Source organism: Dermochelys coriacea, chromosome 5 (genome assembly GCF_009764565.3).
Source record: "Dermochelys coriacea isolate rDerCor1 chromosome 5, rDerCor1.pri.v4, whole genome shotgun sequence".
Lineage (NCBI taxonomy): Eukaryota > Metazoa > Chordata > Testudines > Dermochelyidae > Dermochelys > Dermochelys coriacea.
In genome coordinates this window covers 48,158,347-48,180,454 of record NC_050072.1, presented here as the reverse complement: position 1 = coordinate 48,180,454, position 22,108 = coordinate 48,158,347, and positions in this window count along the sequence as shown.

The following is a 22,108-nucleotide window of genomic DNA, read 5'->3' as shown; positions in this document are numbered from 1 at the left end:
CCGAGTTCTGCCAGCATGGATTCGTCTCCCCACACAGCGATCAGATCCCTTACCTCCCATTCGGTCCATGCTGGAGCTCTTCGACGATTCTGGGACTGCATGGTCTCCTGTGATGATCAGCTCTGCGTGGTGACCTGTGCAGGTGAGCTCGCCATGCTGGGCAAACAGGAAATGATATTCAAAAGTTCGCAGGCCTTTTCCTGTCTACCTGGCCAGTGCATCTGAGTTGAGAGTGCTGTCCAGAGTGATCATAATTGAGCTCTCTGGGATAGCTCCTGGAGGCCAATACCATCGAATTGCATCCATACTACCCCAAATTCGACCCGGCAAGGCTGGTTTCAGTGCTAATCCCCTTGTCAGGGGTGGAGTAAAGGAATCAATTTTAAGAGCCCTTTAAGTCGAAAAAAGGGCTTCGCCATGTGGACGGATGCAGGGTTAAATCCAGGTAACGCTGCTAAATTCGACCTAAACTCTTAGTGTAGACTAGGCCTTAGAGGTGTGCAAAATGAGTGTGATTTAGGTGCCAAGCCAATGAAAAAGGGTGTAGGCAGGAAAAGCAACTACTAGGAAGGATCAAAATAGGGTATGGGAGAGGCCTGCTTTATTTCACACCTTCCTGTTAGCTGTAGTTCCTGCTCATCCACTTCGACCCACTAAGTGCATGAGCTATACTCTGCACACCCACTCCCATTACTGTCCTCATCAGCTTTCTGACCACTCTAACTTGATGTGTAACTTACACCACAAGTTAAGTTGCTGTTTAACATTTATATTGTAATAGTAGCTAGAGACCAATCAGGTGAGGGTACAATTGTGTTAGGTGCTGTACAAATGTAATAAATTAAAGCCCTACCCCAAAGAGTTTACAATCTCATGCAGAATTTAGCCCAGATTTTTATTGGATTTATGGCCACTTGCTAGGGTTGCCATCTCTGAGGTACCAAAAAAGGGACAGCCGCAATGATCCTGAACCCATTCAACTGGACATCTGACCATGTCTACTGACACCCTTACAGATTTCCTAGGACAGCTACCTTGAAAAAGGGATGATCCTGGGAAAACCTAGACAGATGGCAACCTGCCACTTGCACCAGGTCTTGATTTTGCCCATTCAATTGCTGCTGAGAAGATTCTAACTTAATTTTTAGGTTCAGTTTCATAAACATCTCTGCTCTCTGTAAGAGGATTGTGAGCTGCTATTTCTAGGACTCATGTTACATTTGTGCATGTTCCCCAAATACTTGGGGCAGAACCTGCTGTTCTTGAGACTTATCCTGCACCCATTCAAGTCAGTGGGTGTTTTGCCTTACCACTTAAGAAAAATTCTCATTGGCTGGAGCACCAGTTGGCAAATTAGAATGACTAAGGACTGTAGCATTTGGCCCATATTTTTAATTCTTTTAAACAGAACCCCCTTTCATAAATTGAGCATTTAACCTAAGTTACAGCCTCCTGTAGACAGAAAGGGCCTGATTCTCTTTTCATGCACCAGTATAAATCAGCAGATACTCACTGATGTCAATAAAGCTACAAAAAGGGGTCGGAGGAGAATTAAGCCCTTACTTTTAGGAGCAAAAATACATGTATGGCACAAGAACAAGCCAAGTAGCCTTGTAACTATCTGTCTGTGGCTCACTAACCTCATCAACCCTTACACTGTTTTGTCTCAGAGATCAGTTGTGATCCTTTCCTATTTAAAGTGATGTAATATCTCAGATTCAGTTCTTCAATTGTAAAAACACCTCACTACACCACTATAGTTTCTAACATTTTAGTTCGTATTCTCAGGCTTACTTTCTCAGCAAAGCAGTGTTTTTCCATTGCTAGCCTTTGATAGGAAAAACACAGCCCAAACAGAAGAAGTTTTTTTATCAACGGAAGTTGGTGGAGCTGTTTTCACTCTAAACCTTTCATTCAAATGGCATAAAATGCTGCTTTACTGCTGTTTGGTTTTGTTTTAATCACAGTCCAGCTTAGTGAAGCAATTGTTTATATAATCTTTGTTCCAGCCATTGTAAGTAAGGCTAGTTAAACTTTTTCTTATAGAACAAGAACTAGCCAGATATGTTTCCCTTTCTTGGGACCAAACCTTTACTAAGGTTCAGATAAGGGGCTCTCTTATACTAGTTCCTAACACAAACCTCCTCCCTCTCTTCCCAATCAGCAAAATCCCCCATGAATCCTCCTTGTCTCTGATTCTTTTGGCTAGCGTCAGCACCCTGTCCTTTGGAGGATCCTCTTGTGAAGTTCAGCAGATCTAACAGTGGTAGCATCTCTTGTCCACATTGCAAAAAAAAAATTTTTTAAATTTCCCACCATGGCTAGATGATGTGGTTAAAATGTCACCAGCGTTTTCTCTATACTAGAGCTAGCACTAGTAGCACTGGTGGGAAAATGTCAGGGTTAAAAAGACAAGTGGGGTCCTGGGCACTAATGCATTTGATCATCAAGTGCTTTGGGATGCTTTTGGTCATCTCTGAATAGAAGCCCTAACATGGGTGTGTTTTAATGCTCCCAGAATTGGAGCTCATCAGACTGACAAATCCAGATCTCTCTAATATCTGGGGACTGACATGACTACAACAACACTGCATAAACCAGGTCTGGCAGCCTAGGGTTGTCAGGCCCTGTGAGCATACAACATGAAAGAATGTGGTCAAGGAATAGAAATCAGGTAGGCCAGGAGTATGTCAGAAGATCACAGAGAGAGAATCAAGGAAGGGCTTGTAGTGCTCCAGGGTTATGAAGACTAGATGTTCAGATACTTTGCTCTGGCTGAAGGTTACCCAAAGCGCCAAACATTACAGGTTTTCTGATCTCTAACTGGATGCCTTTTCTCATATTACTCTCTTCATTTTTAGTCCATCCTCATGTATTCACTTTGCTGTTTGTTTTTGGTTGGATCTGTTTGTAAATCCTTTTTGTTACTGTTTTAGCTTCAGAATTTTAGATTCTTCAGGCATGATTCTAATCTCAGCTCTGCACATACGTAATACCAACTTGTGGAACAATATATGTGTGTGAAGAACAAACAGCAATCTTTACTCCAAATTGTAGTTATGTCAGGATACAGCTGTTCTCCTCCAAAAAATGCACTGGGACAGTTAACTTATTTCACATGCCTGTGCTTAAAGATCCCAGAGAAGGGGGACAGTCTGAACAGAAGTGTTAGGAGGACTTGGCCCAGTAAACTAGAATTCTACATCAAAATAGCATATCATGGCCCATTTCACCAGTGCAATATGTTCCTAGCACTTCCTAGAATAAACAATGCACATGATCCTCTTCAGATGCATAGATAGATGATGGGGAGCTTTCTGAACTTTATCTCAACTTGTGGATTACACATTTGACAAATTCAAAATTCAGCACTCAGGGTTGTCCTATGCATAATTTGTATCCAGGACTGTGGATGCATAATCTAAAGGATGGATTATTTACCGAAATCCATCTACTGTATGTAGGCTGTGAGAGGTACGGTTGATAATACTCTTCACTTTTAAAGGTAGCCTAGATATAATTCAATGCTAGTTATTAATCTATTAAAAATTGTCTTCATTTCTTTTAACTATCTCCAAAACCACATGTTAGAGAATTCACTGTATGTGAATAGTTTATAAAAATGTGAGCTGGGTCTGCAACATTGTGTGACAGTTTAGCATGCCTGTCAGTAAAGTTAAAGGCTTGTTACAATTTTTGTTTTGACTGATGCATGCTGTAGCCTAGGTGGCATGTGACAGCTGAAAAGCCAGAGTTAAGGTCTTGTGCTGATCAGTTATTTCAAGGGGGGGGGGGCTTGTTTTGAAAAAAATACCTGAATTGAAGTGGTTTTTAAGCTATCCCATGTTTAATTTCTTATGTATACTAACAAGGTTGTTTTGCAGTAGGATAATGCTGCAGTAGTCTCTTCCATTCCAGTTCAGGTATTTCATGCGAACCCTTATGTGAGTAGTCCCACTGAAGTGAATGAGACATTGAAGTGAATGACACTGCTCTCCTGAGGATGGGGGTTTGGGAGGAAGGAAATCTCCATGACCCTCCCTTCACAGCCATCTGTCTGCATCCTCTAGGCCAGAGATGAGATTTGCCTCCCTTATGGGAAAGGCAACCCCTAGAGTTTGGAGAGCTCATACATTGTGTATGGGTCAGATACATACATACAGATATCGCTGAGATATGTAAAAGCGAGACCCACAGGTCTGGATGAGAGGATGTCATCCAATGTGTAAAGTCATCTCTGATGGGGTATATATTAAAACCTAGTCAATAGAAACTTGTGGGAATTTTGGTCCTGATAGCTCCACAGTACCCTTGCGAATTTGCCCATGTTGATTGCACAGGGCCTCTGCCAAAAGCTTCTAGGAGAAACACATACCTGTTCATCTCTGTAGACTTATGTATTTCCCTCCACTGTGTCCCAAGTAACAGCATCCATCTCATGGAAGAAAGCTTTGTTAGATGTGTACCTTACATCTGACAGGGGAACACCTGTCCATAGGGAGATTCTTGGCACTGCAGTATGACTTTTAGGCACAGAACACGGAGTCATGTACCCCAAGATAAATCAAGTGGAATGTCTGGGCACAGAGATCAAAACAGCCTAGGGGATTGCCATAGTAAATGGGAATTGAACGTAACATGGATTTCCTTTGCTCTTACAACTGTTGAATGTTAAAGCACAGATGATATGTTGGAGATATATTCCAGTCCTGTGACCTTAACCTGAACCATGCTCTGATACTATGGAAACCCATAGGGGTGAACCTCTCCAAACTGCACATGAGCATGTCAGAAATCATTTGAACCAGAGTAAACAAACACAGAAGCATTATTATGATGATTTAAAGAGAAGCTGCTTTCAAAATAAAATATGTAGTATGAATCAAAACTCCTCTCAAATTTAATACAGCAGCAGGTTTTATTAAAAAAGCATGTACCCATGTATGAGACCATAGTGAGTTACTGAAAGCTTGTCTGAGTTAAAGCAATAGCTACACTCAGGAAAAATACTAGCATTTATCATGTTGCAAGTTTTAGATCTCAATCTTGCAAAGACTTAAATGCATGCTTAAGTTTTTGCATTGTGAGTAGTCCCATTGACTCCAGTAGGACAACGCAGAGTGCATAGTTAGTTCATGCTTTAGTATTTGCAGGATTGAGGCCTTACTCCTTTATTGTACTTAGAGATGTGTGAGTTACTATTTTAGTTATAAGATTGGGGCAAAATTGTGCTAGACACTGGACAAACACATTGTAAGAGAAATTCGCATCTCTGAACAACGTACAGCCTAAACAAACAAGATGGACAAAGAGAGAGCAAGCAGAGACACAAGGAATTGAAGTGACATGCCCAAGGTCACACAGCCAGACAGCAGAAATGCCTAGACTAGAGTCTCCTGGGTCTAAGTCCAGTTCCCTATTTGCCAGGATCCCACTGCCTCTCCTGAATCATCTTTTGAGATTATTCAGGCTATGTCTACACTACCATGGTAAATGGACCTACGCTACGCAATTCCAGCTACGTGAATAATGTAGCTGGAGTTGATGTACCTTAGATCGAGTTACCACGGGGTCTACACCACGGGGGGTCGATGGGAGAAAATCTCCCATCAACTTACCTTACTCTTCTCGTCTGGGTAGAGTACAGGGGTTGACTGGAGAGCGATCTGCAGTTGATTTGGCAGGTCTTTACTTGACCCGCTAAATCGACCGCCGGTGGATCGATCTCAGAGCGTCGATCCTGGCTGTAGTGTTGACCTGCCCTCAGACAGCAACAGCACAGAAACAGAAGTTCCAGTGTCCAGAGGGAGAAATACCTATTGCTTCATATATTTACAATGTCCAACAAAATTCAAATGCCAAAAGATCTTCTCTTGGTACGGTACCTGAGCCAATGGATAATTTTGCTCACAATAATATCACTTGAGGATTTACCTGATTTCACCTTTGGTTGTAGAGAGTTCCTCTGCTCATTTTCACTTATGACTGGACTCCTTTGTGACTTACAAATCCATGGGAAACCCAGAATTACTGAGGACTAGCATAAGCCAGGGTGGATAAATCAATTCTATACAGATCTTCTTAAAAGGTAAATGTTATGAGACTGCCCAATATTAGATTTTTCCTCTAGTCCTTCTTTTTTATTATTTTAATATACAATGCATATGTGGCTAACAATCATTACACAAATTAGTCTGGTTCTAACTTGGCTAAGTACCATATATCTGAAGAGTGGGGAGTATCTTTTGGTGGGGGGCTTTATGAAACTACAGTATGAAGCCAAAATATCAAACAAACAAAGCAAATTGTTTAAGTGCTCCTATTTTCTAATCTAGTGCTCTTCTGATGAGCAACTCTCCATCAATCTCCAGCTTCTGTTCCTGCAAATTACCTTCCTCCCCTGCTCTCCCCAGATTTCTCTGGAACCAGGAACAGTATGGATTATAAGCCTCCAGCCTGATATCGGTCCTGGTCTAGAACACGCTCTATTTCCCTGATTCGGAGACTTTGGTAGATTTGCCTAAGCGTAATTTTCTTCTTGGATGGGTAGAGGGAGGAGAGTGTGACAAAGTGGGAATTTTCTGTGATATTTTTATGATGTTTATGAGTGTCTCAGTTTCTCCTCTATTTTGCTTGGCTACTCAGTGAGGGGGAAAAAGCTGCTAAATTTGTTCTCAGGGAAGGCTAAGAGACTTAGGCCACGTCTACACTTACAAGCTTACAGAGGCAGATCTGTACTGATACAGGTGTGCCACTGTAAGAGAGCTTTTGTAGCTGCATAATGCCGACAGGAGAGAGCTGTCCTGTTGACATCAGAAAACCAGCTCAACGAGTGGCAGTACTGTGTACACGAGCATTATGCTGGTGAAACCTATGTCATTCAGTGGGGTGTTTTTTTCACACCCCTGAGTGATAAAAGTTTTGCCTACGTAAGTACTAGTGTAGACATGATCATAGAAGCGTATGTGTCACCTCGCTGTCAGAGCCAGAATGGGTCATTAAAAAGTACTGAACAACTATACTGGGTCAGACCAAAGTCTAGTCCAATATCCTGTCTTCTGACAGTGGCCAATGCCAGGTGCTTCAGAGGGAATGAACAGAACAGGTAATCATCAAGTGATCCATTCCCTGTTGCCCATTCCCAGCTTCTGGCAATACACCACCCCCACTGGCTGTATATCATCTGCCTCAGCTCCTGCCTCTGGACTCAGTGCTTGCTTGGCTTGCCATGCCCTATTTCCACCCTTTGGGCCAGAAGCAGCAGCCAGCCTAAAAAGACTTGTGCAAGTGCCCCCGGGTGCACGTGCTCCCCCCCCCCGACTGCCTACCTCCCAGCTTTGCCCTTGCAACCTGCCCCATTTGCACTTTGAAGCTTTTGCCCCCTTTATGCCCTAGCCCCTGCTTACTACCTTCAGTTTGTTTGTCTGCCCCGCCCATTTCCTCCTGCAGCCTCTGTTTGCTTGCCCTGCCCCAGCCTCTAAGGCTAGCCCCTTCGTTTCCCTGCCCTACCTCCAGCCTGCTTAGCCCCTTTCTCCGTGTGCCCATGCCCCCTCCCATGTGCTTGTGCAACTCCCCATTTTAGTTTCAACCCTCTTCATTGCACCCCCAATGTTGTTGTATCCCCCCCTCCCCTAGTGCAGCAAGAGGAGCTGGAATTCCACCCTGTATTGGCAACTTACCCTTAACCCCTGATTGCCCCCCGTCCAGCCCACCCCTTTTGGCTCCCTCCTCTCCTGCCTGCAGCCTAGCGGGGAGGAGTGGTCGACCTGCTTTCCCTCTCCCCTCCTCCTTCTGGTGTCTCTCCTTCTCTCCCTGCTCATGATGGCGGGGGATGAGACGGGTGGGGCCCCTCCAGCAGCCCGAGCTGTCCCTATCCCGCCTGCCCCTCTGTCACCCCCCCAAGCTTCTACCTCCGCTGCCAAACCATCTGCCATCACCCCCGCTGGGGCACCAGCAGCGACGGGCACCGGGGTGACCTCCACTGCTGCCATGTCTCTCACCCCCTCAGACTCGGGGGGAGCCCCCCCAGCCGGCGGGAAGGGCCAGGGTAAGAAGAAGGGGAAGGGCCCTGCTAAAAAGACCAGGCCCTCCATGGCAGGGGCTGCCCCCAGTGCCCCGGCCCCACCACCAGCTGGGGCGTCCCTCCCCGCTATTCCCTCCACCAGTTCTGCGGGTGTCCCTCCCCCGGTCCCCAAGGCGTATGCCCAGGTGGCGGCAGCCCCCCCCGCCTGCCGCTACCTCATCTCTCCCGCCCACTGCCTCCACTACCATTTATAGCGGCCGGGGCCCCTTTCCCACCATGACCAGGAAGCACGGCATCCGTTGCCTCCTGGTGCCCGCCTCACCCCACGTGGAGACCTATGTGCGGGCGTTGTGGGGTGGGCGGGTGGGGCCCATGGCCATTGTGGCGGCTTTCAAAATATATGGCAAGGTCGTCTTCTTCTTAACATTGGAGGCCGCCACCCAGGAGGCGGTGGAGAAAGGCCTGGCAGTAGGGGGCATGTTTGTCCCCTTGGAGCCGCTAGAGGACCTGGGCATCTGCCTGGTCCTGACCTCCGTCCCTCCCTTTCTCCCCAGTGCTGCCCTTTTACCCACCCTCTCTACCCTAGGGAAGCCCATCTCTGTCATCAGCCCTCTCCCGTTGGGCTGCAAAGACTCCGCCTTCCGTCACGTCCTCTCGTTCCGCTGGCAAGTGCAGCTTCAACTGCTGCCGGCGGCGTGTGATGGAGAGGCGCTGGAGGGGTCCTTCCTAGTCCCCTACCAGGGGGCCCATTACCGGGTGCATTATTCCACGGGGGAGGCCTGGTGCTACCTCTGCCGGGCGATGGGGCACGTCCGGAGGGACTGCCCCTTGGCCCGGCAAGGAGGGGTATCCGGGACCCCCGAACCCTGGCAGGGCACCGGCCCCATCATCGCTGGCGCCCCTGGCTGCCCGGCACCCGAAACCACCCCTCCTTCTTCCCAGTCCACCATTGCTCCCGCTTGGGCCCAAGGGGCACCTCCCCAACTATGCCCAGATGAGCGGGAGAGCCCCGCCCCCGCTGCTTGCAATCTGGTGGCGCCTGTGGAGGAGGGTGCGGCAGGGACACCGCCGAGCATGGGAGAGGGCCCGCCCCAAGGGGAATCTTCCCTCCCTTGTGCTGCCCCACCGTTATCCCCTCGAGTCCCTGAGCCATGGCCCCTGACAAAACCCCTGCTAGCCAGCCCCCGGATGATGCCATGGAGGGCTGGGCCCTAGTCCAGGGGAAGCGGGGCAAGCGGAAGGCTCGACCTCCGCTTCTTCCACCTGATGTGGAGGCCCCCCGGAAGACCAGGAAGGGGGGCACTGATGCTGAGCCTTCCACTTTACCCATGGGTGTGTTCCATCCACCGGTGCCGGGTGGGGAAGACGTGGCAGTACTGGAAAGCAGTATCTCCCCTCCATGGGAGTTGCTCCCCTCCGAGGCCCCTGAGGGAGCCACCCCTGCCCTGGTGCCATCTGAAACCTCAGCGTGCCCCGAGGCGACCGTCGCGTCAGGTGCCAGCGGGGAGGATCCCGGGGATGGCGGAAACTGATCTCCCATCCATATATGAGGAGATCGAGGCCCTGGGTCTGACCCCAGTCACCCAGGGGGAGGACGACCCTATGCCAGCGGGCCTCCATATAAGCGACTTCACTCCAGCCCCCCTTTCCCCATGCGCCCTCCCCCTAACTGTTGCTTCCGCTCCCACCTCTGAGGAGCCCCTGGACTCCTCCATCAACCCGGCTGCAGATGGCACCCCACTGAGGGCCGCCGAGCCTGTTGAGGCGACGGCCTGTGCCACGCGACCGGGACCTGAGCCACCAGGGGCACCCCTCATTGGTGAGGAGCATTTGACCTCTTTCCCGGGAGAGGGCCCTACAGGAGAAAGTCCACCTCCTCATGCCATGGCTGCCAAATCCACCATAGAGCCTGCGCCTGGCATCACTGAGAGCCCTCTCCCAGCCCAGAATCTCACCTCTAACCTTGCCCCTGCCCCTGTTCCTATCCCGTCCACCTCCCGAGATATTGCCGCCCCTGGGGCTGTCTCCTTCCCTTTTCCAATCGATGACCCCCAGGGAGCGGCCTTTGTGTTTACCTGTCCTGACCCACCAGGGACTGCTATCCTCCCTCCGCCGCCCCCTATCGCCCCAGCGTTCAGGCCAAACTATCAGGAGCCCCGTCGGGGGTCCGCACTCTGTCTGCCCGTCTCAGTGGGCCACAGGGCTGTACCAAGGGCCCCGTTGGGGAGTAACCAGGAGACCGTAACCCCAGCCCCCCATGCGCTGCGAGAGGAGTTGCGGGAGTTTCTAGAAGACGTCCGTGGCTCCCGCAACAAAGTACAGCTTGCTCTCCAGCGATGGGGGGACTTTAATCAAATCCTCCGGGCCGCAAGGGCCCTCATGGGGGAGGGTAAAAGGACCGGGAGGCAGGGTGCCACGGCCTACCAGCGGGTCCGCCTCTTCCGTGACTCCTTACTCACCTATGGGGTAGGTCATGGACTGCTGCGTGGCCCGTCGGGAGCCGTGAGCGTCCCTGCCGGCGAGGATCCCCCCCAACCCTCCTCATGGCACCTCTTACCATTGCAACATTGAACACTCGCGGCTGTAGGATGGGTCTCCGTAGGTCCCAGGTGCTCTCCTTCCTTCAGGAGCGGGTACTCTGTGGTTTTCCTGCAGGAGACCCATACGGATCCGACCGCCGAAGACAGCTGGTGGCTGGATTGGGGGGACAGGGTCTACTTTAGCCATCTCACAGTTCGTACAGCTGGAGTGGCAACCCTGTTCTCCCCCAACCTACGGCCCGAGGTGCTGGGGGTCGCCGAGGCTGTGCCGGGCCACCTGCTGCACCTGCAGGTCCGCATGGAGGGGCTCATAATCAACCTCATTAACATCTATGCTCCAGCAGCGAGTCTGGAGCATCTGCAATTCTATCAGCAGGCGTCTGCCTTCCTCGGCATCTTGGATCCTCATGAGTGCCTGGTCCTGGGAGGGGACTTTAACATCACCCTTGAGGAGTGGGACCGCTCAGGGACCGAGCAGAGCCCGGCCGCCGCCGCCGTCCTCCAGGAGATAGTCGAACACCACTCCCTGGTGGACGTCTGACGCGACCACCACCCGGATGACACTTGCACGTTCACCTTTGTCCGGGTGGAGGCCCTTCGGTTGTGCCACTCCCGGTTGGACAGCATTTATTTATCACACTTTCATTTTTCACGAGCCCACTCCTCCAGCATCTGGCCGGCCCCATTTTCTGACCATCATTTAGCCACTGTGACAGTCTCCCTCTGCGCGGAGAGGCCGGGGCTGGCCTATTGGCATTTTAACAACAGCTTGCTGGAGGATGCGGGCTTCGTGGCGTTCTTCTGGGAGTTCTGGCTGGCCTGGCGAGGGCAATGGCGTGCCTTTCCCTCGGCGCGGTGGTGGTGGGACCTAGGGAAGGTGCGCGCCAGGCTCTTCTGCGGTGACTACACCCGGGGCGCCAGCCGACGGAGGGATGCGGCAATAGAGCAGTTGGAAAGGGAGGTTTTAGAGCTGGAGAGACGTCTGGCCGCCAACCCTGAGGATCCGCCCCCCTGCGGAGCGTGCCGGGAGAAGCGGGGTGGAGCTCCGGACCCTCGAGGACCATTGGGCCCAGGGTACCTTTGTTCGATCCCACATCCATCTCCTTGGGGAGATGGATCGCGGCTCCCGCTTCTTCTACGCCCTGGAGAAAAAGAGGGGGGCTAAAAAACATGTCATCTGCCTACTGGCAGAAGATGGCACCCCCCTCACGGATCCGGTGGAGTTGTGCGGGAGGGCGAGAGCCTTCTACGCAAGCCTTTCCTCCCCAGATCCGACCAATCCTAATGCTTGCAGAGTGCTCTGGGAGGAGCTCCTGATGGTCAGCGCGGGTGACCGAGACCGGCTAGAGCTGCCTCTCACTCTGGCCAAGTTCTCGGAAGCCCTCCGTCGTATGCCCACCAATAAATCTCCGGGTATGGACAGGCTGACCGTGGAGTTCTACCGCATTTTCGGGGATGTCCTGGGCCCAAACCTAGTCACTGTCTGGGCCGAGTCTTTGCAGAGCGGGGTTCTCCCTCTTTTGTGCAGGCGAGCTGTGCTCGTCTTATTGCCGAAGAAGGGGGACCTCCGCAATTTACGAAATTGTGGTCCCGTCTCGCTCCTCAGCACGGACTACAAAGTCGTGGCAAAAGCACTGCGGCTAGGGTCTGTGCTGGCGGACATGGTCCACCCAGACCAGACCTACACCTTCCCGGGCCGCAGCATCTTCGACAACCTATATCTGGTCCGGGACCTTTTGGAACTTGGGTGTAGGGATGGTCTGTCGTTTGCCTTCCTGTCCCTGGATCAGGAGAAGGTGTTCGACAGGGTGGATCACGGGTATCTCCTGAGCACTCTGCAAGTGTTTGGCTTTGGATCCCAGTTTGTGGGTTTTCTCCGGGCGCTGTACACCTCCGCAGAGTGTTTGGTCAGGCTCAACTGGACCCTGACCGAACCAGTCAGCTTCGGGCGAGGAGTACGGTGGGGTGCCCCCTCTCGGGCCAGGTGTATGCTCTGGTGATCGAGCCCTTCCTCTGTCTCCTCCGAAGGAGGTTGACAGGGTTGGTGCTGCGGGAGCCGGAGCTGCGGCTGGTCCTGTTAGCGTACGCTGATGACGTGCCCCTCGTGGTCCAGGACCCGGGCGACTTGGAGCGGGTGGAGGCTTACCAGGCCATCTACTCGGCAGCCTCCTCCACGCAGGTCAACTGGGTCAAGAGCTCTGGCTTGGTGGAAGAGGACTGGCGGCAGGCGAGCTCCCTCCCACCCGCGCTTCAAGCCATCCGGTGGAGCATGAGTCCGCTGCTCTATCTCGGCGTTTACCTTTCTGCCACGCATCCCTCTCCACTGGAGAACTGGCAGAATTTAGAGGGCGGGGTGATAGAGCGGCTCCGGAAATGGACAGGACTACTCTGGTGCCTTTCCCTTCGAGGTGCTTAATCAACTAGTCCTGTCCATGCTCTGGTTCCGGCTCAACACCCTGGTCCTGGCCTCGGGTTTCCTGGCCAACCTCCAGACATCGATTCTGGAGTTCTTTTGGTCAGGATTGCACTGGGTCCCTGCAGGGGTTCTCCATCTACCCCTGGAGGAGGGAGGGCAGGGCCTGAAATGTCCGCTTACTCAGGTCCATGTCTTCCGCCTCCAGGCCCTGCAGAGGTTCCTTTATGGTGCAGATAGTCCGGCCTGGAGCATACTGGCGCACGCCTTCCTGCGCCGCTTTCGAGGGCTCCGATACGACCGGCAGCTCCTTTATCTCCATCCAAGAGGCCTTCCGTGAGACCTCTCCAGGCTGCTGGTCTTCTACCAGGGCCTCCTCTGAACTTGGAAACTCTTTTCAACAACCAGGTCCATGGCAGCCACTGAGGGGGCAGATCTCCTCACAGAGCCCCTGCTACACAACCCCCAGCTCCGTGTGCAGGTGGTGGAGCCCACTCAGTGCGCCAGAGGTTGGTCCTGGCACAAGTCACAAGAGTTGGAGACCTCCTGGACTATGACCGGGGAGACTGGCTGGATCCCCTGATGCTCGCTCAGCGCATGGGGCTCTCCAGACCTTGTACTCCCCGGCGCATGCTTCAGGAGGTGAAGGCCACTTTGCTGCCCGCTGCTCGGGTTTATCTCGACCGGGTCCTGCACAAGGGCATGCCCCGCCCACCCCCTACCCCGGGCCCCACCGGACCTTTTAATTGGACCCTGCCCCGTGGACCCAACCGACCCCCTCACCCTTCACTGGAAGCCGGCTGCACGAGATGCAGCCGGTCTGCTTTCAAACTGCGCCAAGTAAACATCTATACACGCTCATGCTCCACACCCTTCATGCCTGCACCCTCGTGTCCCGCCCTGATACAAAATGGTGGGACCTCCTGCCACCTTTGGAGGGTGAGGAGCCCCGGTGGGCCAGCCTATATTCCACCTTAGTCCCAAGGCCCGCCGGGGATGTCAGTTGGTGGCTCCTTCACGGAGCCATGAGCACGAGCGTGTACTTGGCATGGTTCACCACAATCCCAGACACCTGCCCCTTCTGCGGCGTGAGGGAAACCCTGGCACATATATACCTGGAGTGTGCCAGGCTGCAGCCCCTATTCCAGCTCCTCACCAATATTTTATTACGTTTTTGGTTGCATTTTTCCCCTCACCTTCTTATCTATGCACTCCCTATCCGTGGCCCCACAAACTAACGGGATCTCCTGGTCAGCCTCCTCCTGGCCCTAGCTAAAATGGCCATCTATAAAACCAGAGTGAGGAGGTTGGCCGATGGAGTCTCCTGTGACTGTGGGGCCTATTTCCGATCCTTGGTCCGTTCACGTATCCGGGCAGAGTTCCTCTGGGTGGCGTCCTCTGACTCCCTTGACGCCTTTGAGGAGCAATGGGCGCTGTCTGGGGTTCTCTGCTCAGTGTCCCCATCCGGTTCCCTTCATTTGACCCTTTGACCACACCCCTGTCCCTCTTATTTCATTAGTTGTCCCCCAAAATTAATTGGAATCTAGGTCCTGTGGATCCCCCTTCTAGGCTGGGGGGGATCCTTTAGCGGTGGACGGCTTCGCCTGCCCACTTCCCGGATTCCAAAAGGACTACTCTTCCATAGCCATCTGGCCTTGCCCCGTCACAATACATACAAATAGGATGACCACACTCAGTAGGTTATAAGCTTTGTAACGATAAATTACAAGAGACCTTTTGCATGAAGTATATTTCAGTTACATTATATTCACACTTATTACAATATTTTCATAAAATCATATGGAGTGCAACATCACAGGCATACCATGGATTTATATAGAGACAATATGATATTTTCTGTCTTGTTTATCTGTCCCTTTCCTAATGATTCCCAACATTCTGTTCGCTTTTTTGACTGCCACTCTGCACTGAGTGGATATTTTCAGAGAACTATCCAGAATGACTCCAAGATCTTTCTTGAATGGTAACATCTAATTTAGACTGCATCATTTTATATGTATAGTTGGGATTATGTTTTCCAATGTGCATTATTTTGTGTTTATCGACATTGATTTTCATCTGCCATTTTGTTGCCCAGTCTCCCAGTTTTGTGAGATCCTTTTGTAACTCTTCACAGTCTGTTTTGGACTTAACTATTTTGAATAGTTTTGTATTATCTGCAAATGTTGCCACCTCGCTGTTTACCCCTTTTTCCAGATAATTTATGAATATGTTGAATAGCACTGGTCCCAGTACACACCAGTGGGGGACACCACTATTCAACTCTCTCCATTTTGAAAACTGACCATTTATTCCTACCCTTTGTTTCCTATCTTTTAATCAGTTACTGATCCAGGAGAGGGACTTCCCTCTAACCCCATGACAGCTTACTTTGCTTAAGAGCTTTTGGTAAGGGACCTTGTCACAGGCTTTCTGAAAATCTAAGTACACTATATCCACTGGATCACCTTTGTCTTCATGTTTGTTAACCCCCTCAGAGAATTCTAGCAGATTGGTGAGGCATGATTTCCCTTTACAAAAACCATGTTGACTCTTCCCCAGTAAATGGTTTTCATCTATGTGTCTGATAATTCTGTTCTTTACTATAGTTTCAACCAATTTGCCCGGTACGGAAGTTAGGCTTACCAGCCTGAAATTGCCAGGATCACCTCTGGAGCCTTTTTAAAAAATTGGCATCACTTTTGCTATTCTCCAGTCATCAGGTAGGACCCCATATCATTGGAAAATCCAGGAAGATAATAGAAAACCCAGTCACCAGGATATTGATACCTAGCAGCCAATGACCCAGAGGCAGATGGATTTCCCCCATCTTTCAGCAGGGAAGCTGAGCAAAGGTCCCAGCTCAAGAACAAAGGACTGGAAGGTATGAAGTGGGGGGATAAAGTGTTGGCTTCTGTAGGAAACTGGGAGCTCTCTCTCACCTGGGAACTGACTGAGGAGGTCAGATAGCGTGAGACACAGAGCTTGAACAAGGGGTTCAGTACAGCTTGGGGGTTGGGCCTCTGGACTTCCAGATTCTGTGTGCCAGGTGACTAATAAATGGCTACCTTGTTTTGAAAAGGTCGGTGGTGTCATTGTAGATACTCCCTGAGAGCATTTTGCCCTGAAGGGCTACAGTACAAGCCTCCTGCAGGAGTCTGGCTTGGCAGGTTTTCACTGCAGGAAGCCACATAGAGAGGATTGGGTGGTGCTGAAGTTTTGGAGACCTGCCTCTATGGAACTGTGTGGCCTTTGGGACTCGGAACACTAAAGGAGACTGGGGCATAGACCAGACTCTGTGACTCCATGACAGAGGGTCAGGGGCCCTTTTGAATTTTATGGTGTAATAGTTGGAAATGATGTCTCTCAACCGTTCATCCGTGATGGTCACAAACCAGGTAGGAACAAAAAGAGACAAGCACCCTTCCCTCCACCCCACAAATGTTGGAGGGAGGGGTTGTCATTGATTGTTCTTAGGGGCATTCCTGGAGAATGAGTCACCTCTGGGTTTAATGGGCCTGGTTTTCTCCCATCTATTTTTAGAGACCCTGTTGTCTCTCCTACTACATCTATATGAAGCTCCATAACCTTGGAAGGGCTGCCTAAAACGGAAAAATGGCTTAACTCATACTGATTTTTCTTACCAACATTGCTTTGGTCCTGTACTTTGAAGGTGGCTTTTTTGATTGGCTCACTGAGAAAATGTCTCTCAAGAGTATGGGTTTGCTACCAAAAACCTGTCTTGCAGAAATATCCACCTTCTCTGCCCTTGCCACTGTGCTGGACACCATGGATCTGGTGGAGGACCTGAAAGCATCAAGTGAGGCATCTGAAACTAGAGCAGGTGTTAGGGAAATTCTCTTTAAAGAGAATCCCAGCCCCTTGGCACTCTTTCAGCGTTGTGGTAAAGTCAGACAGTGGGAACTCAGTAAAACCAAAGACTGCTCTGGTGCAAAAAGTCGCCTTTGCTAAGGCTCCAGGTGCTGCCAAGGCTGCATCATCATCTCTGTGAGCTGATTCCACCTTTCTGTCAGTAAAAACTTTGGGTAGGAAGTCCCCTTCGGTGGGGTTGACATTGTCCTTGACAAGGGTTGACAAAGCTGCACCTGTTTTAGGTAAAGCAACCAAGAATGCCTTTGACTAATGGGCACTAGAATTTTCTAAACATTATTTTGGGGGGAAGGGGAGAATTGGGTCGGATACTTTCTTTGCTGTGTTTACCATTCTGCCTTCATGGCCTTAAGCAGGGTGGCTGGGATAGGAGTGTAAGGGTCAGTTTTTACCACCTTCTCCTCATCATCCCCTTCTTAATTCTTTTTTGGTGAATGTTCAGGAGAAATACCAAGAACCGCAACAGAATAGACTTGAAAAATTGTACAGGGAACAGCAGTTGCTGGGGATCTTCTAGGATTTCTTGGCTTTATGTCTTCAATTGTGACCCTGAGCCCCCTTAAAGGGAGGACTACCAGGAGAGAAGGGTGAGGATTTGGAGTTATAAGGGAAGAGGAAGCAAAGGTGGGAAACTGATTACTCTATGCCCCTAGTGGTTCTCGGGACCTCTGAGGAATGGTGGTTGGGGGAGTTCTGACCACAGCATCCCAATGGCAGGGACAGGGGAGTCCTGGAAACATATAGGCCCCATTGTAATGCCGTGCTCTTCTTTTTCACTTTTTCAGCCATTATCACGGGTTAATTTGAGGGGAGAGCTCAATAAAAGTCCCTGCAATTGCCCAGGAGCTCCTTAAAAAGCAAGTAACCCTTCACACTAAGAAGGTGGAGAGTTGAGGAAAAACAGTAGGAAAAAAGAAGAAAAAATTAATGAGGGTGTGGTCAATCTACAGAGGCCCTGAGTCATAGCCTGCTGTACCTTTGGAGTGGAAAAAATTCTGGAGGGGTTGTTCACCAGAGAAAAATTCTCTCGAGACTCATCCTAGCCAATCAATAATACATCTCACTTTGCCTGCTGTAGTATGGTGACTGACGAACCCATCACTATGAATATATGGACCCATCCCTGCAAGTGAGAACACAATCTTTTCAATCTCTCTCCATATGGGAATTTTTCCATGCCCTTGATCAATCTCATCGCTCTTCTCTGAACCCCCTCTAATTCTGCAATATCCTTTCTGAGATGGGGTGACCAGTTTGGCACGTAGTAGTACTCCAGATGAGGCCACATCATTGATTTACATAAAAGGCATAATTTTTTTGTATTATTTTCTGTCCCATTCCTTATGCAGCCTAACATCTTGTTTGCTTTTTTTGATCACAGTCTCACACTGAGCAGAGGTGGTCTTTGAGCTGTCTGCTAGGTCCCTTTCTTGAGCCGATACAGTTAGTTTAGAACAGGGGCGGGCAAACTTCTTGTCCTGAGGGCCGCATCGGGTTTCAGAAATTGTATGGAGGGCCGCTTAGGGGAGGCTCTGCCTCCACAAACTGCCAGATGTGGCCCAGCTCCCACCCCCTATCTGACCCCCCCCTGCTTCTTGACCCCCAATGGCCCCCCCAGGTACCCTGCCCCATCCAACCCCCCATTCCCTGATGCCCCCCCAGGACTCCTGCCTCATCCACCCCCCCGCTCTCTGTCCCCTGACTGTCCCTGGACCCCCCACCCCTAATTGCCCCCCACTGACCCATCCAACCCCCCCTCCTTCCTGAATGCCCCTCCAGGACCCCTGCCCCATCCAACTATCCCTTCTCCCTGTCCCCTGACCGCCCCCAGAATCCCCACCCCTGACTGCCCCTTGCTGCCCCATCTAACCCCTCCTCTCCTTCCTGACTGCCCCTGGAACCCCTTCCCCCATTCAACCCCCCATTCAACCACCCTCTGACTGCCCCGACCCCTATCCAGACCTCCGGCCCCTGCCCTCTATCCTACCCCCCTCCCCCACTCCCTGCCGCCTTACCGCGCTGCCTGGAGCACTGGTGGCGCTATAGCCACACCACCCAGCTGGAGCCAGCCATGCACCATGCAGCACAGAGCACCGGCTCAAGCCAGTCTCTGCAGCTGCACTGCCCCAGAAACTTGCAGCCCCGCCGCCCAGAGCATTGCACCAGTGACGTGGCGAGGTGAGGCTGTGGGGGAGGGGGAATAGCAGGGGAGGGGCCAGGGGCTAGCCTCCCAGGCCAGGAGCTCAGGGGCCGGGCAGAACGGTCCCACGGGTCAGATGTGGCCCACGGGCCATAGTTTGCCCACCTGTGGTTTCGAACCTTGTAAAGGTATGTGAGTAGTTCAATTTTTCCCCCTACAAGGTGCATTACTTTGCATTTATCAACATTGATCTTCATTTGCCATCATCTTGCCTCCATGCTGCTTCACCTTGCTCATGTGTCTATCCAGAGGTTTTATTTTTGTAGATAAAGTCTCACCTTTTGTCTTCAGAAAAGACATTTTTGTATGAAGTCAGTCTGTTGTGGTAGGGTATGTCTCAACACTCTCAAATAGAGCTCTCCAGTCCAATGGGGTAGGAGAGGAACAAGATGGCTGCTGCCATGACCCTGCACTATCGGTTAGAAAGGCCTTTTGGGCCTCCTTTTGCTCTTTGGTTTGAGCATGATTTCTTGTCCTTAGGACTTAGATATGACCTACAAAACTGCTGAACAATTCCAAAACTTATTCTAATGAAATTTATCGAGTTTTTCCTTTATTTGCTCACAAGAAACATGTCTTCCTTCTTGGTCACTGTACAGCAAAAGATTTTCTTTTGACGTACTTTGTAAAATCAAATAAAATACAAGATGCATATACCAACTTTAATTAGACCATAATGAACTGAATGGGAGACATTTGCTGCATTTCTCGCTTATGTAGTGATAATGACTTTCCAATACCTCCTTTTGTTGCTGATGAGAAAACTTGGCAATCTGTTTTGTTTCCCTTTGAATATTATTGTGTATTCTAAATTGCATTTTCATGGGTTTTTTTAAATGATCAGAATTATTTTAACTCACGCTTCTGACTGAAATTGTTACTGTCCTTGCAAGTAATACCTAAGATTACTATAACGTAACAGGACTAGAGGAAAAAGGAATTTTTCTCTTTTCTTTCTGTTTGTTTGCTTTGTGCATTTGACAGCACTCTGTGTATAGTCCCATTCATTGTTTCCCCTGGGTAGTCATTCAATTAGTCAATTTCTTTTGCTGTTTGTGTGAGTCTTTCACACAGCAACAGAGGAGAAAAGAGCATTTTTAAAAGTAAGAAAACATGAATGAAAACCCAAAAATATAGGCAGGAAGGCTTAGGGGAGGCTGCTGTGCTTGAAATTACTTTTAATTGTCTAGAAGACTCAGTATATGTGAAAGCCTGCTGGGGTTCCCCAAATTGTGAGTTACTGGGTTACCCCTCTTAGCCTCAGCAAGTGAGAGGTTTGCTATTGCTATGCTATGTCTCAGCCTGACACATCAGCTTGTCAGTCCCTGCCAGCATACTCTTCAGGATGCTGCTAGTCCAAACCTTGCCTAGCAGGTAACAATAAGGAAACCCCAATTGCTGAGTTCCTCAGAGAAGTCTTTCTGCAGGGCACAGATCCTTCTTACTATCATATTCACAAAACCTTATCAAATTCATTGTTCCTTTAAAGAGACAGTACTCAGCAACTTATTACCTTAACTGGGGTTAACAAACACTCTGTTTCAATCAAAGCACTGGGACAGTTTGTAGTAAAAGTAAAGTAAGTTTATTAATAAAAGGACACAGGTGGAAGTGATATCAAATATAAAGAATATAGAAATGGTATGATGTGGTATGGCCACCCATACTTTTGTGCTGCTGCCTTCAGAGCTGGGACCTCAGCCAGCAGCTGCCACTCTCTGACTACCCAACTCTGAAGAAGTATGGTATTGTGACCCTTACTTCTGTGCTGCTTCTGGCAGGGCGTTGCCTTCAGAGCTGGGCGCTTAGCCAGCAGCTGCTGCTCTCTGGCCACCAAGCTCTGAAGGCAGTGCAGAAGCAATACTGCAACCTCTGCCCCCCCCCCGCACAATAACCTGGCATCCCCCAACCATGACCCTCTTTTGGGTCAGGACCCCCAGTTTGAGAAAAGCTGGTCTCCCCCATGAAATATATATATACCCTGTATACTAGGGTAAAAGCACACAAAAGACTAGATTTCACAGTCCGTGAAGCATTTTTCACAGCCATGAATTTGGTAGGATAATGTTTCTGTCCCCTGCTGGATGTAGACACCATGCTCATTCCTCCCCTGCTAGTAATTTCTAAAATGCAAATGATCTTTTCCTGCAAGCTCCGATACAAATGAATTGCCTCTTGAAATGAAAGGTGCTGGCCTCTTTCCTTTGTCTAGACAAAAGCCTGTTTATACCTGCTTTAAACATATTTTAAAGACATTTCCAGAACATCTGTAAAATACTTTGTGGGTTAATTATACATAATTCACACAGGAAGATTAATGATCAGTGTTATTAGTTTTCCAATGATATATTACATGCCTTCTTTTAGGTAAAGATAATGACAACAGTGTGCCATCTGTCATTGGGGTGCTCTTAGAGTCACTGTATACTTAGCCAGTATTGCCAAGAGACTAGAGGGTATTTGGTACTGGTGTCTTTCTTTGTTGTCTCTAGCCCCTTGCTATGGATCTTATTTGTAGCTGAGACATTTTCTTTTTGAGTAGTCTAATGGAAGAGTCTATTGAACTACCTCTTGGCTGTTTGTTGAAAGAAGTTCCTTCAATAAGGAATCCTATCTGCTCTATTCACTGTTTCCTCCCTTTCATTGTTGTGATGCTATATGCGGATCAGGTGTCAGTTATACATTAGTTCTTGCTGAGGAGGGTGGGTCTGATTCTCCACCATTTACAGCTGGTGAGTGCAGATACCCATTCTGCACACGTGTAAATGACTACATAAGCTACAAAGCAATGGACAATCAAGCCCAATATGTGGAAAAAAATGTTGAGCACCGTAAATGTATTTAAACTGACTAAAGACAATGGAATTTCTTTAGGAATTTTCTGTTAGTAAATCTTTTTTTTTGCTACGTTTTAGTATTAAATCAGCCATCACTTAAAAAAAAGAAGAAAAAAGGTAATGAGTCTATAGGGTGGAATGGCTTTCCAGAGCTTCTGGGAAGCAAGTTCTGACACTTGTAAAGTTTTTGAGGAGAGGACTGTC